Raw genomic sequence first — 10997 nt, 5'->3', positions numbered from 1 at the left:
CCAAACTTTGCTATGTGACAAGTGATTGGTGTTTCAAAGTGTCCTGCCAGATCAAACTATGAGCAACTGGGTAACCTCAAGAGATACTTTTTTCCATGGAACCTGCTTACATGTTAGCTGATCGTCAGCAATTTGCTCTCTGCCTATGTGGTATAGGATAGTTCACGAAGTGCACAAAATACTAGGAGTAAAGAAGATAGGTAAATGGTGCAGCTAGGCATCTAAACATGAGATATTTGCCTATAGGAGGCCTGTGCTTATGAAGAGATGGATTTAATGTAATTTTCTCCAAAATTTTCTCAAATTTTTATGCAATTTAGAAATTGCTGATCATGGTCCCTTGTTTTTTTTCTCTCAAAGAAAAAAAGGTTTACAAAAAAGATTTCACCAGTATTACAGACAATATTAGTCATGAACAATACTTGCCCCATATGAATGCTCCCTTGGTTGTTATAAAAGACTTCAGTTTCCCTAAATACAGAACTTTAAATATCAAATTGGAGGAAGTGTGTCTCCTGTGGCTCATAGTAATGACGATCTCCTCTAACCTAACTGCCAGTGCGCCAAAGCATAAATGAAAAATAAAGGTTGCACTTGATGACAGAAGCAGAGGAAAGAAGCTCCCATCTGAAACTTGCTTGCCTGCAGCCAGCATAATAAAACATACTGAGATGCCACGGCACAGTGCCACGGTACCAGGGTGAGGAGGCTCCACAGCCGTGAACCTGCCAAAGGGTTGAACCATACGTCCGCAGCATTACCAGCAGTTAAAGCTCCTTCCCCTCCTACCACAGCCACCAAGGCAGCTTCTGCACTTGGGATACCTGCTGACTTCATGCACTGCTTGCGTAAAGCTCACCTTCAACCTGGACTTAGAAAAAAGCATATTCTGAATTTCTTTTACAGCACAGGACTGAGGGAGCAGCAATTTCTCTTACACCACTGCCCTGAGCTGCAGGCTCGGGCAGTTATCTCTGATCAGGGACCATCAGCTCAGAGGTACCAGGGTACCTCCTGGGAGGTACCAGGTACCTCCTGGCTAAAGCAGCCAGCTCTGCTGGCTTTGGGTTCACAGGTTTGCAGCTCGACAGTCAAAGTCTGCGGGATGGGAAAGCAACTGGAGCAGCCCAGTAGCTGGCTTGCTTTAGAGAGCCAATGTCCCCCGTGGCTCCAAGGATGGTGTCAGGGGACGCCTACGTGGGGCTGGGCATGCTGAAGAAGGCAGTGAGATGGAGATGGACATACTTATTTAAAAAGGTACTATGGCTTTTCATATGGACAGAGCCAACCCAGTCTAGAGTCTGCCAAGGAGGAGAGAGGCACTAGACCTCCATAAAATACCTCTGTCAGCCCTCATGTTCAGCTGTCCATCACTGCTTCAGTCACAGGCTTCTCCTTCAGAGGTCCTCATCAACTCACGGAGGACAGCCTTGCAGCTAGAAATCACACAGCCTCTCCCCTCCTCCTTCAGAGGTCCTCATCAACTCACGGAGGACAGCCTTGCAGCTAGAAATCACACAGCCTCTCCCCTCCTCCTTACCCAAGGCAAAAGTCCTTCTCTGTCCCAGCAGCCTGACAGAGGCATGATTTGCTGTCCTGCTTTTGTTTCTTCCTCCTGGGAAAGAAGGAGCACACAGCTCCTCATTAACCAGGAGCTGAAAGGCCTCAGCTGCCGGCAAGGCAAGGAGAAGAGGAGATGATGGCCCGGCATTGACCGTGCGTCGCCAGCCATGGGGTGTGAGAGCAATGCCGATGCCCGCGGAAAGCTGCATGCCTGAACAGCACCAGAGCAGTTTTCTCACGGGGGTCCACCCCACCTGACACACTGCCCGTGCGTAATAGTCCAGGCACCATAACCCTGCCAACATCAGGTCCTCCATCACTGAACCAAGCTGGAGCCATGGCCAAGTTTTTCCTTCAACGTCTTTTACAAGTATCACCAACCACGCTACACCCCCTCCTCTCCACCCCATAGAAATCCTGCCAGGAACCTTGGCCTCGTGCGCACATCCTATTTTTACACGTACAAGTACACCTACTTAATTCAGTGGGACTACTTTCTGGCACAGCAATGCATACATTCAAGGAGTAAGCAGAATAGTAATTACCAGTTCCCTTTTTTGGTCTCATTCCCTAAGCAGAGAAAAAATAAAAAAGATGGACAGACACTGAAGAAAGTCCATTTGCTGCATTTGGGGTAGTGAAGACAGTGAGCATTTCTGGTATCTGCCCTTGTAGTGAACTTGACCCCACAGAGCACCCAATACACAGTCCAGGGCAGCAAGAATTTTGTCTGTCAGGAGAGCTGTATCTTAGTATTTTAATTTTTTAATTAATAGCTTTAAGCAGTATGAGGATGGAGGACAAAAAGAGATGATTAATGTTTCTACCTAATAATTGCTGTATCTTGAAATGTGTATTTATGTTTTTCTTATTTATTTAATTTATAACTTGGATCCAAGAGAGGAGGAGAGATTTACAAGAAGCATATTTAATTTCTCTGTATTCCAGGAATTTCTGTGGATATTTCTCGTATGGTAGTAGATACCTATTTTATTGACACAAATAAAATATGTCCTATCCATCAAAAAAAAATAAAGAAACAAGTAGCATGTGGTAACATACGGGTCTTGGTGACTTAGAAGTTTTTGGGAAGCATTTAGTGGAAAGTAAAAGCAGGGTCTATGATACTGAAGAACACGAACACCTGATGATGAAGAACCCAAATTTTGGTCCCCACAGGGAGAACCTGGAAGTGTATGTTTGTGAACGGCTCCAATATTTTATGGGTGGTAGAATCATCATTTGTTATCAGATACTCAGAGAAAAGCCCTGGCACTGCCGAGAGGAGGCAGACATTAGGTACACATTTACACGTGACCTCAAGCGCATTGCAGATGCAATGGGAGGCAAGCTGCGTCACCTCCCTCCCACCAAAAAAAGAGCACCAGGACAGAGACTCCTCAAGGGTTGAGAAGGGTCTGGTAGAGAATAAAACCAAGTGCTCCCCATCTTCAGTCCTACCAGTTGACCACAAAGTCACTTAACTTACCTCTTTGGAGACCCTATGCTGAGCCATGGCCCAACACGAGGTGGGTGGCACAGGTTCGCAGGAGCCCAGGCTAGGGAAGCTGTCTCAGGAGTGCAAGGGGAAAGACTTTAAGATACAAGGAAAGACAACATGTCGTGTTGGCGTTCTTCACCAGCCCGGGCGTTGGAAAGCCCATCCGTGAGAGGATGACTGGTCCCCTGCCAGCTGCGCTGCCCATTCCCCACACAGCTCTGGTGAAAAGGTGCCACATTTCTGGTCCTTCCATTACAGACAGTGTCTACGTTTAAAATGAGCAATCAGGGAGTGTCCTCTCGATGAGTGCCCACACCGCAGGACTTGGCACAGATTTTTTGCCAGGACGTGGGCTAACAGCCTGGCCGCTGCTGGGAACTCCTCTGCAAATACCCGACCCTTAGTCATTTGTTAAAAATATCAGCAAGAATATGGAAGAGGATGTGGATATGCAATACGTTTTCCAGATGAAAACGTACAGAAAGCAATGTTGGGTTGAATCCAGCGCACTGTCAGAAAAATGTGAAATGGTGATTAAAAAAAAATGGCTGAACTGTACGACAGAAAAGTTGTTAACTGTGCAGCTGAAAGCATCACCTCTGGCACTGCCTGACCCATGCATATGGCCATACTTCATAACATCTCTGAGAAAATGCATTTTTCAGATGTGTTTTGTGTCATTTTACAATTCTGGGTTCCCCAGAACTAGAGATTAACTGGGGCACCAACCTGACTGAAATAAACTGCATGATGACAGTCCATCACACTTACAGTAATTTGCATTTCATTGCCAAAAAAAGGTTTCTAATTTCTTCTCACCATTTCAAAAACATCTTTGTGATAGAGCTACTCATTAAAATCTCCATCATCCCTTTGCATACCACTTTATTTAAATAAACTGTAGTTAATTTAAAGCTAGGCTATTATATAAAATAATTCCTACTGATGCATGAAAAAAAAAATCTCAGCTATGCTTTGCTCTCCTTTCTTCCCCTGTTGCACTCACTTTACAGAACCTGTAGCAAGTAGGTGTGCCAGAAGAGCTGATCACGGACACATCACTGTTTGGGCAAATACCACACACTTTTTACAGAAAACATTTTTAACTCAACTCAAACATTGGCATCTGCAGAATAATTTCACATCTGAGAGTTACCCAGCCGGAAAAGTTGCAATATCAGGACTTGCACACACAAACAAAACTGAAACAAGTCAGATTTCTCAGATTAAACCCCTGCTCAAAAAGTCATATGCAAACTCTACAAACAATGCAGATGTCAAATAGCCATAAACATTTTATGAGAGATTTTTAAAATCTCGGCATTAACTCCATAGATTATTCACGGGTGAGCAGCTCCACCCTACGTGGTATTGAAAACCTTTTTTTTTTTAAAGTGGCAGAACTATTGTTTAAATGAATGGGTACACAGATAACTAAAATCAAAACTCAAGTGTTTAGAAGGAAAAAAAGAGAGTTGAATGTTTAATTAAGTTAGATGAAGGGTCAGAAAAACCAAGCGGCTGACCTCAAAGTGGGACAACTCAGGATGAAATGGAAGCACGTGTGAATGACGTCCCTCTTCTCAGCCACCGGGTTGGATTCACTACAAAACAAGGCATCATTTTTAACAGCATTACTAGTACACCCTGGGGAGCAGCCAGAGGCCCCACAGCTGACCCCAAGGCAGGAGACCAGCGCAGACACTCGCCAGCAGCCCCCGGTCCCAGCCAGGTGTTTCACCCCATCAGACCCCCCACCCTGCGGATTCACCTGCCTAACAGTCTGCTCCGCTCTATTTTAGACTGATATTTTCCTACCGCGCCGTTCACGTTTTGCATAGCAGTAAAATAGCAAGAAACGCACAATCTATTTGCCTTGACGCTCCCTTTTTTTGGGACGGGGGCGGGGGGGGGGGGGCGTGCACTGGACCATAAAGCAGAAGAGACATGCAAAGGGCCCCGCAGCGCGCACGGTCCTTCCCCACCGCCGCCGAAGGAGGCACTTTTCGGTGGAGCGAGCCCTGGGTGCAGCCGCGCCGGGAGCCGAGGCTGCGAAACCAGCTGCGCTGCCCAGGCGTTGTCTGTTCCTGCGCCGCGCCGGCGAAGGCGAAGGCGGGGTGCAGGAAGCGACGGTGTCCGTCTCAAAACAGTTGTCCCAGTGACAAGGGCCGCTAAACGCACAGCAAAAGCTTCAGCGGCTACTTTCAGACTGCACAGAAAGTCCTGCAAGTGATTTTTTTTCTAATAAAGACACTGACCTTCCCTGCGAAAACTGCAACCCTACTTCTTTTGTAACTCTAACCCAGAGTCCTCGTAATACTGGATATCTGACATTTGTCTTCGTAAGTTAGGGCACAAATAGATTTTTCAATCGGATTTGAAGGAAGTTTGGTAAAGATTTATCTATAATGAACCCTTAAAAATGGGGCTCATCAGCACTCAGACTCTTGCGATGTTTATTCTTTCAATCATGATTGTAACATCTGAAAAACCAAGCTTGGCTAATCGTTTTTTTAACCATTTACATTATAAATGGAAATATCAAGCTATTTAGCTGTCTATGACATGCTTAAGGTGGGTTAACCCATGAGTGGAAGAGACACAAATATTCTAGGGAAAGGAAAAAAAAAAAAAGAATAAGAAGAAATAAGGCTCCGGTCCTTTTCCTCCGGAGACAGACCTTTTGCCCACCAGCGGCCTGCACGCCGGGCTCCCGCGGCTCAGTGCGCCCGCCGCCGGCAGCCAAGGCAAAGGTCTGTGCAAAGCTGCCGCGGGGTGAGCAAGGACGTGAGTGCAGAATGCCATCGTCCAGCCCGGGGGTTTGCAAGGGAGCCTTTATTTTGTGCCCGCGGCACCCGTCTCGGCTGACGCCCAACCGGCGCAGGCTAAGGCGGTTGTTCCTTTTGCAGCCAGGCACCAGGCTCTCGCCAGACCTCGGGTCCCCAAGTGGAAAGCGGAGATGTGGTGCCCCAGGTGATGCCCTTGCTTCCCTGACCTTTGCCACCTGAAGAAATGAGCCGAACTCCGTCAGTGTGACAGAGGAGCCGCCTCACAGCCGCAAAATGGCTACGGTCTGCTTGCCGCCGCACTGGCGCCTGTTTTGCCCCGTGTCAATCCTGCCCGCGGGCGAGGGGTGGGAACCAGCCATGCAGCTGCTTGCCCGGGATCCCGAGGAGCGGGAGGGCTTAGCCCTCAGGCTGCCTCTCTCCCCGGCCGACGGCTTTCCTGGCCACACCACAGCCAGCCCCACGTCCCTCCTCGTGCCGGGGAGGACACGCACGTGCAGTGCCCGTCGGTACGAGCATGCAGAGCGGGGTCTGGCCCGCTTTGCATGGTGGCCGCAGCAGTTGGACACATCAAGGGCCTCTCTATAGACCATCACCTTTGGCTCCCAGGGTTAAAAAGATCTTCTTACTGCATGTGCACGCGGTGACTGCCGGGCTGGAGAGACACTTGTCATGAAAGTTCAACCAGGGCGATCAGCAGAGATGGAAACCCTCCGAATCCAAAAAGCATGGGTGTCAGCAGCCTCAGCCCCCGCAGGGTGTCAATAAAATCCTTCTCCACCTGGCCCAGCCACCACGGCAGGCACCAGCAGCCCCGTGCAGGTAACATGGTAAGGAGGAAGACTGCACGTTCAGGCTGATAACAACCTTTCTGCAAAAGCAAGAGAAATGGCTTATTCACACAATTCTTGCTTTTCCATGTGACCTTGCCACTGCACAACAGCCCCCAGCAGGCATCCCAATTATCATATAAATTACCAGTTGTATTGGGTAAGTAACTTGTATTGCATGGCAAGTTTTTGGTAACAGGGGGGCTGCAGGGGTTGCTTCTGTGAGAAGCTGCCAGAAGTTTCCCCTGTGTCCAATGCCAGCCAGCTCCGAGACGGACCCGCCGCTGGCCAAGGCCGAGCCCATCAGTGACGGTGGCCGCGCCTCTGGGATGACAGAGTTAAGAAGGGAAAAAAAAAAGTCACAGCAGTTACAGCCGGAGAGAGGAGTGAGAATATGTGAGAGGAACAGCCCTGCAGCCCCCAGGTCAGGGCAGCAGGAGGGGCAGAAGGGCTCCAGGCGCCGGAGCAGAGGTTCCCCGGCAGCCCCTGGGGAAGCCCATGGTGAGGCCAACTGTGCCCCTGCAGCCATGGAGCTCCACGGGGGAGCAGATCTCCACCTGCACCCGGGGAGGACCCCACACCAGAGCAGGGGATTGCCCCAAGGAGGCTGTGACCCTGTGGGAAGCCTGTGCTGGAGCAGGGTCCTGGCAGGACCTGTGGCCCCGTGGAGAGGAGCCCAGGCTGGAGCAGGGTTGCTGGCAGGACTTGTGACCCCGTGGGGGACCCAGGCTGGAGCAGCCTGTTCCTGAAGGACGGCACCCGTGGGGGGACCCAGGCTGGAGCAGCTCGTGAAGAACTGCAGCCCGCGGGAAGGACTCACATTGGAGAAGTTGATGGAGGACTGTCCCCCGTGGGAGGGACCCCAGGCTGGAGCAGGGCAGAGTGTGAGGAGTCCTCCCCCGAGGAGGAAGGAGCAGCAGAGACAACATGTGATGAACTGACCACAACCCCCATTCCCCGTCCCCCTGCGCCGCTTGGGGGGAGGAGGGAGAGAAAATCAGGAGTGAAGTTGAGCCCAGGAAGGAGGGAGGGGTGGGGGGAAGGTGTTTTAAGACGTGGTTTTATTTCTTATTATCTTGCCCTGATTTGTTTGGTAATAAATTAATTTCCCCAAGTCAAGTCTGTTTTGCCTGTGATGGTAACTGGTGAGTGATCTCTCCCTGCCCTTATCTCAACCCACAAGCTTCTCATTATATTTTCTCTCCCCTGTCCAGCTGAGGAGGGTGGTGATAGAGCAGCTTTGATGGGCATCTGCTGACCAGCCAGGGTCAACCCACCACGCCAGCACAACCATCACACACCAGCATCACATTGACACGGAGCACGGCTGAGACCAGGTCAGCTTCCTGCAGATTTGCTCAGCTCTGCAGTGCAAGGCCACATTTCAGCAGGGAGAAGAACTGTCTCCACCTGCAGCTGCTGACACAGATGGTAACCTTTGGGTCACCCCACTGGGCTGTCTGAGTCCATACACGGCTTTTGGGGCTGCAACACCCCCCCGGAAATGCTGCAGGGATGCAGGAGGGCACTGGATGCTCTGCCCCGAGGGTGGGAAATCCCTGCCCTTCCTGGGTACCCCTAAGGGAGGAGAGAAGCAGGCAATGGGCTCCGTCTTCACATCTCTCCCTGTGTCACCGGCTCCCCTGGCTGGCACCATTGCCTTCTGCCTTACAGGTGGCTGCATTTTTATTAGCAGAGAGTTGGTATTAGCAGGCTTGCAAATTGCTGTTCTGCAAGACGTTTAAAGGCTCAGCAAAAGCAGACTTCAACAAAACAAAAATACACTCCAGCTAATCCAAGTGCCTGAAGATAGGATGAAAAAATTGCTCTGCTGCTATAAACCTCCTTGCCTTTATAAAGTCACAGGTATGAACTGCACCACAGCCACCGAGCTGAAACCTTCATCGATGATTATTAACAGAAGTTGGGGAAAAGTAAGAGCGAGATTCAAAATACAGACAGAGCAGGTATAAAAGTTTACACACAGCTCCCAGTGGCCCACTGACCGCTCAATTTGCAGTAGTTCACCTGAAAGGCAAAGCAGGAACGCAATGCAGTCATCGAAATGCTGAACGAGCCTCTGGCAACTCCAGACCTGTGGGACTGTGACCTGCCATGCTGTCGGGGAAGCCTCCTCCACAGGCTCTGGGAGAGAGGGCTGACCCTCCTGCCAAAGGAGAGGCCTTGCCTTGGCAAAGGAGGTCAGCAGCGCAAACCTCATCCCAGTCTGCGATTAGTTGTTCATGGTTTTGGAACTGGTACTTCCGGTGCTTTCCATGAAGATGAATATTTTTGGAAGAACCTCAAGGCAGCTCGAATGCTTCCTTCCTCCGGGGTCTGACAAATGCAAAAGAGCCAAACCCTCTGCCCTCCAATCTCCTTTCTGATGTACCAGGATAAACTATTTAACAGACGTTTGAGGTGAAGTTGGAGATAAATGAGGCTATGGAGCCAGTTTTATACAGGAGTCAGGTCAGCCAATTACAGCAGTCACTTTTGCCCCTAGAAATCATCAGGTCAACAGCAATTTTGCTGTTTACCCCTTGGTAGTGCTTCCACACACCCCACGACAAGTGACTCCCAAGTAATCTCCTTCATATCCAGTTGTGCTTCCAGCTGGAGGGTTGTTAGTTTAAGCAGAATATTTCAAAGAGAAAGTAGCATGTGCATGAAAACCCTGTAATGGCCACCTGCAAGACAGGACAAAACAACTGCCTTATAGATGGATGCAGGCAGCACCCAAGAAAAACACTTCACGTGATCAAGGAAACCTTCTAGCCTCACTTGCCACATAGAGGGGTACGTCTTATACAAAGCCACCCAGCGGCGTGCACATTTCCTGCTGTGGCTTGGTATCCGCTCCCAAAAGATGGTCCAGGTAGGCTGGCAGGGTCTCCCTGGGGTGCCCAGCTTCACCCCTCCCAGCCGGTGCTCAGAACAACCCTGCCACTGAACCACCACCACTTGCTGCAAAAAAAAATGCTTATTTCCTTTCATTTACCATGAGAAAACAGCATAAAGTCCATCTTATCAGGGCAAACACATACACATATTACCAACTTCTATGGCATCTTGATAACCAGCCCAGACACGGGCACCCAGCAGACGCCGTACATTGGGAAGCGAAAAGATTTCCCTCGTACATTAGAAATGTCATTATGTGAAGTCACGCTGGTGGTGTTTCATAAATATCCTTACAGGATAGCTGGACGTGTGCCACCGTGTGCCACACAAGGCCAGGTAAGAAGGTGCCCCTCACCACCACCATCACACATCGACTGAGCACAGTGACCCGTGCTCAGCACGGCACCCAGGATGCCAGGGTCACTCATGCATGCTACAGGAGAGGGAAAGCATGCCAAAACCCCACACCCCATGTCCGTGCCCATGTGAACAGCCAGCTCTGAGGCTCTGCCGTGTTTTATGGCCTCAGATGATTCTTGGTGTAGAGTCTGGGTATGCAAACTCCCCACGGGAAACGCCATTTCACACAGCAAGGCGTGAAAACATTCCCCTTCCACCCAAATGCTTTAATATCTTCCAGTGCCATAAAGCATCCAGTTGTGGATTGAAACCACTTTAAAAAGTAAAAACTAAATATTTTCAAGTTTACTCCTGCACAGGCTGCTGGCCAGGCAGCAGAGAGCCAGGGCAGTGCCCATGCCCCTCAGCTCCCCAATACATTTCAACCCCTCACCAGCCTTTCTGAACTGAAACCCTGCTTTCTCACTCGCGTCAAACCCAAGCAGAGTTTTTATCACCGCTTGACTACTACTGGGTATGAGGTCACAGCAAGGCATCCTGAGCAGGGAACAAGTCTGGCAACTAACCCGTCGAATGAAAGTCAGTGCTATAGAGTAAAGCTTTTGAGGTGGCTGAAGGTCATTTTTCCCAAGCTCTTTGTTCCACCTGCTTTGCAGCTATCATATTGCTTAAGTTAATCAATAGCCGATAGCTTTATTCATGTTCAGTAAAGAGTCAGAAAGACTTTCTGTTCTGTGGTTATTCACAGAAGAAAACCTGAGGTCCATAATCCTTATGCCGCAACGTGATCACTTCTATCCTGCCATCACATGCTTTGCGGATCAAAAACATTCAACAAACACTGCCTGAAAATATTGTGTCCATAGTCATTAGGCAAAAAATCTCACATATCCCAAATGATCTCTCAGAGTCCCCAAATTAAATTAAAAAAAAAAAGTCTAAGTGCAAAAAAGTTACCAGGGTACAATGGCAAATGCTTTGGTCCAGCCACCACCTGACCTTTAGGGGCCTGTGCATGTAGGTTCAGCTTCAAATCTCATGACATCTCTCCTG

The sequence above is a fragment of the Phaethon aethereus genome, assembly GCF_964289735.1.
Source record: "Phaethon aethereus genome assembly, chromosome: 2".
In the NCBI taxonomy this organism is placed as follows: Eukaryota; Metazoa; Chordata; class Aves; order Phaethontiformes; family Phaethontidae; genus Phaethon; species Phaethon aethereus.
Note: the sequence above shows the minus strand (reverse complement) of the source record.